Below are 6,201 nucleotides of genomic sequence, written 5' to 3'. Positions count from 1 at the left end.
TGGAAGCTTCCGCTTCCTCTTGGGTGACCACATACACCCTTCCTTGTGTTGGTGGCCTCTGAGGATTCCTTTGTAAGTTTGATCTAACAGCACTCTGATATCCCTGTCGCACCGAGCCAACACTCACTTGCGACCTTTCTTGTGGGCAACTTCTCCTAAGATGGCCCACTTGTCCACAACCAAAAATTTTAGTCGCCCATTGCAAGGTCTTGGGCCATGTCGCCCATTACACCTTTGACAAACATCGGGCCGATAGGGTGTTTTCCTATATTCAGACCATTTCTTGCTCCCCCAAAATTTCCAAAATTACTCTTCTTCTTCACATTCCAGTCGCGTTGACCGAATAGGGTCTCTTACCCCTTCTCACATCGTTAAAGTTCAGCGGTTTCTTAAACTCGACCGCTCTCTCAGCTTCCTGCTCCACTAACTTGTGCCCTTTCATAAATCTCATTATAATCTCTTATGTTCAAAGGCACTAGTTGTTTCCTGATATCAGTCATCAACCCTTTCAGAAATCTCTTAGCCTTTTCTTCATGATCCTTAATCAGCCTAGGAGCATATCTTGACAATTCAGAAAATCTAGCCTCATACTAGTCTCTTTGTCGGCTCCTTTTGTTCTAGTTGAACAAATTCTGTAATTTTCCTATCCTTAGCACAGTCGAAAAATGCTTTCTATTGAAAGCTCTCACAAACTCTTCCCCGGTTAACATCGTACCGATGGAAAAATTATGTCCTTTGAAACTCTCCACCAAAACTTTGCATTTCCCTCCAATTTGGTACTCTTGCCAAAGTTATTTTCTCAGCATTATTGCAGTCCAATAGCCGGAAAATTCGTTCCATCCCATCAATTCATTGTTCCGCCTCCTCAGGACTTCCCATTCCATTGAACTTAGGTGGTTTCAGCTTCAAAAACTGCTCCACCGGTCCTTGAGTACGGCGTTCGCTCCCGAAGTTGTTGCTACACTTGTCTTTCCATCGATTTCCAATATTGGCCAATGCCTGTAGGATGTCTTCCATTCGGGGTTCAGCCCTTACATGCGAGGCTTCGGCCACTTAATGGATGAGCACTTCCGGCTCGCACCATGACTTTCTTGCAATTTTCAAGCATTGCCTCGGGAATAATCTAAGACTCACCCTCCATTCAAAGCAACTACTACTACTACATAAGTAACATATACATGTTATTGGTACCTAAAGGCAACTCAAAATTAACTGCTAGGGATCTACGAGTGAATACTCATCACCCGTTAATCAATTATTCCGTTTTATATCCTATGGTGTGCATTGTCATCATGTTCCTCAATTTCCAAATGAGGCTCCTTATCACTCCACCTATAACCATTGCTCTGATACCAAAAAAAATGGCGGCTGTGACACCCCGAACCACCTTAGGTCGCCACAGGCACCTAATGGAACACTAGATACATCTCCTAGTAGAAGCGTCGTAGTTCATAGACTTTTTTTTTTTTGAAAACGGTCCAAACGCGACTCATTCGCGGAAGCAAAATTTAATTTCGCCATCTCTCCCTCCAACAACCATGATACAATTGCACACCACTAAACATCATAAGAAAAGATAGAGCCCAGACACTTTTATTTACATATTTTCATGATGGATTTTTCGCAGGTCGATACAACAAAAGAAAGCCAAGATTTTCAGCTACACTTGGCCACATCCCAAAAAGAAACACTCGACCCACTATGTCTATCGTGCAAGATCTCCCATCAACTAGTGTCGGCTATCATCCCAAAAATTTGGAACTCTTACTTCTCACGCACGGGCCCTCACACCCATCTCGGTGCATCAGGCGGTGGTGGCAGCAACATCCCTCGCATTGCCCCATCTCGTCGAACGTGAACCGATATGAACTCCTGAATGACAGGGCCCTCAGCCAGGCCTACATCGTACATCACAATCGCACGAACTCGAATAAATGTCAGTCCAGGAATGGTGGGACAGTCGATCTCCACACACTCGACCTCTACATCCTAGGGAAGACCGTAAAAGACGCCCTGCGTGACAGCAGGGAGCGGCATCCTGCTAATCTAAAATGTTGGTCCCCGAAGGGGTGAGTACAGCCACTCAGCAGGTAAAAGATCCAATAACCACTGAATGCATCACACAATACAATCATAACATAGTACATGCCATTCATGCCTCCAAGCATAACCTACCTTGCAGCCATGCATATACAAACACACTATATGTACATACATCTTCATATACTCATCACAATCACATCACATACATATCATCATGCCATAGGTGATCATCATCATATCGTATATGCATGTCATCATGCCATAAGTGATCATCATCATATCATATATGCATGTTATCATGCCATAGGTGATCATCATCATATCATATATGCATGTCATCATGCCATAAGTGATCATCATCATATCATATATGCATGTCATCATGCCATAGGTGATCATCATCATATCATATATGCATGATTCAATTTCCACTTTTAACTTTCAATTCGATCACCACATCACTCTTTCCCGGGATCAATAATTGCATCCCATACTTTATCACTTGCACCCCAACCTGGCATCACGAGAAAAACCTCCGGTACACACCACCGGGCATTCGGCACCCCCACATTCCGGGCATCTCGCATCCCAACTGGCATCATGAGGCATCCCCTCGGGCAAAAACCTCCGAGGCTTCCGGCACCCAACCATTCCGGGCACCTCGAAACTCTCGAGGACATCCGGCCATGTATCTCAATACAATCCGGCCATCCGGCACCCCCCCATCCCGGGCATCCTGACACTCCCAGGGCATTATCATCCGCCTCCAACAGTTTCATCATTTATCGTAATTTATGTTCACCCATATATGTCTCAACTCAGCATGGCATATGATGTAATGGCAAACAAGATCACTTTCATCCTTTTAATTTTTATATGCATTTCCAATCATCACCATACATGCAGCAAGATACAATTACTAGAGACAATATGATCCATGGAATCCATACAACTTAGAATAGTTCATAATACATGCCTTTTTGAAACTTACTAAATTCCAGATTGCACAATTTTGGAAAACATTTAAATTAAATATTAATATGACCCTCAAAAATCACAAAATCAGAGCATGCACTAGATAATACATAGAGGTAACAATTTCATGAAGAAAACATGCCCAAAAGAGCTTCACACAAAGAGACATAGTTCACACATTGCAACATGCAAGAATTCGGACAAAGTCAGATTGCACAGTTTTTGAAATATTTCGCTTAAAATATCCGAATGACCTCCAAAAATTATGAAATTTTACCAGATTATAGTCAAGACACTAAAGTAGATTTTTCATGAAGAAATCTAGGCCAGATTCGTTCTAGATAATCTTCTATAGTCATCCGAAGCTTCTGATTCTAGCACCGAAACGTCCAGTGTAGTTATCTCCGAAATATCAAGTTTTCACCCACTTATTCTTCTGTTTTTCCTCTGAAATTTGGATATTTTTTACTTCAAGAGGTCCCCTACAACTTTCATTAAGGGATCTAAGCCAAATTTCCAAATAATAGTCACCATATGGGTCCATGAAGTCTCGGGTGTCCAGTACCGTGTTTCCAGATTTACCGTCTTCAAGAGTAAGTCGATTCACTAGGCTACACTTGCTCATTTTACTTCGCTTCACTAGGCTATACTTGCTAACTTTACTTCAAATTTGAGTATGTTAGTCTTTAGGATGTTCTCTACAAGTTTCATGAAGAAGTCGAAGTGAGATTCTCGGTAAAAATCAACATGCAACCCACAAACTACCAAAAGGTCAGCAAAGCAGTTCCAGATCTAGTGTCTTCGTAGGAAGAGGGTTTGACCCCTTAAATCTCCACCATTTTATCCCAAATTTTAGTATGTTGTAGTTTAAGATTTTGGCTACAACTTTCATGAAGGAATCAAAGTCAAAACTCAACTCGAAACATGCATGAAAGACTCCACAAGATTCTGGGTCGAGCGGTTCACACGAAATCAGCAAACATTTTCAAGAACAAGTCACATTCTAGCTTCGGTTTTGCCTACCCTAACATCCGAGATCTACCACCAACAAATCACACATGCAAGACACACATGCAAGAGTTGAAATCGATCCCAACTTGCCTCTAAGACCAAGCGGATGACAGCAAAAGGGACGGCACACCGGCGACGGACGGATGGAGTGCGGGTGGCGACGGATGAGGTCCTCCTCCTCCTCGGTTCCTCTCTCTCGCAACTCCCTCTCTCTCTCTTTGGCTTGGCCGAATATCACTAACCGGCCACTCTCTCTCTCCCTTTCCCTTTTATTTCCCCAAAACTCCATCATTGGCAATGATTATTTGCCTCTCCACAAGCCAATGCATGATCTACACTTGGCAATTTGAGAGAGACACATGGCCTTCTCCATGCAAGGATGGGCCTCATTCTCGGCTGGGCTTTGGGCCAACAAATGGGCCGGTCGACAGCCCCTCCTTGGCTCCAATGGGCTGGCCATTTGGCCCTCCAAAAGCTCAAGCCATTGGGCCTAAGGCCCAACCTAATTAAAATCAACTTTAATCTCCTTTTTAAATACTAATTAAATCTTATTAAACTAAAGTACTATAGGGTAAAATTAAATAACTAAACACTTAGAATTACAAACCTATGGATTCTAATTCACGATGCACATGGCCAGAGATAAGTCATTCTCTTCCAAGATCTATCCATTTAAACTCGGCCATAGATTTTTAATACAAGACATTAATTGGAGCACCCCCAATGGCTAGCAAAGAATTTCAAGATGCCACAGGCCGACTCAAGGAAAAGAACTATATGCGTGCTAACGAAATGCCCGTCTCAATTTATTGAAAATAGAATTGGAAAATCGGGATGTCACGAGATGAAGGGTTTGGTCTTTTAAAAAATTATATATGTATTTGATTTTTTAGTATTATTATCAAAATTTATACTTGAAAAGTTGCATACATTATTTTTTTCAATTTTAAACAAATGAAATTAAAAAAAAAAAAAAAAACTAATATTAATCACTCAAAGGGCTTTTCAAAAGTATTTTCTATCAAACGGCATTTCTCTCCAAGTTGCTTCTCAAAGCATAGTTTATCAAACGACCTTTGCATTTGCCTAAAGTCCTTTAGGCTAAACTACTTTATATTTTCTCAATGGGTTTTCAAAATATTGAATCAAACGCACCATCTCTGCTGTGATAGAACCATTTATTGTACTATTAAAGTCAATTCTATCAAATCCCTTATATCATTAATCACGTTACTTTAATATAGGCAGACAACAGAATTAAAATTGTGTCTTCTCATTAAATTTACCTTTCTAAATTGGGTGAAAGTGTATTGTTTGTCATTTTGGAATCATTGTACTTTGACTTAATTCTTTCATTTGACGATGTAAATTGGATTTAATTGCACTTTTTTAAAATATCAAATTGGTCTAATCTAGTCTTTTTGTTGACTACACTTGTTAAAAGTTTTAGAATTCAAATTGGATTTAATTGCACTTTTTTAAAATTTTAGGATTCGATTGCACTTTTGTGATAAGTTTTAGGATTTAGTTGTACTTTTTTTTGACAAGTTTTACGATTTCAAATACATTTATCCCTAATTTTAATGAAATCCGTGAAAAATAATAAACTAAATTCTCTTAGACAGATTTAGGATAAACATTTGGACACATCTTAGAACCGGTGCTTCTAACTCCGTCAAATTCAGGAGTAATTCGTCAAAACTTCCAGTTTGCTCATCTAACGTAGTGCTTCCACAGGCTGGGGGTTTGATATGGAAGTGGTCAACCTTCTGATGTCCAGTCATTCCATCAGCTTATGGCTGTTTGCTCCTGATGCACACCCGCATAACAAATACAAATACCTAATACTCTTGTCTTGTCTAAGTTGAAAATGACCATTGTCAATATCGTTTAGTGTCTTTGCATGAACATACCTAATTCACTTTCTTTTTTTCTTTTTCTTTTTCTTTTTCACTCAAACGCTGTTTAACCTTTCGAAGGAAATGACAGGAAACTTAATTAATTCCCCGCCACTTGTTTCGCATCTTGGCAAGTTCACTGCAAGTACTGAATATATTTTCAGACTAATGTTGATGAGAGTGACATTTTCCTGCACGGCTTTAAACATCGACCAGCTATTAATTTCAGGTAACTGTTTCCAGTGAATGTTGAGAAACGTTCGTAGGCAACTGT

Source organism: Eucalyptus grandis, chromosome 5 (genome assembly GCF_016545825.1).
Source record: "Eucalyptus grandis isolate ANBG69807.140 chromosome 5, ASM1654582v1, whole genome shotgun sequence".
In the NCBI taxonomy this organism is placed as follows: domain Eukaryota; kingdom Viridiplantae; phylum Streptophyta; class Magnoliopsida; order Myrtales; family Myrtaceae; genus Eucalyptus; species Eucalyptus grandis.
Note: the sequence above shows the minus strand (reverse complement) of the source record.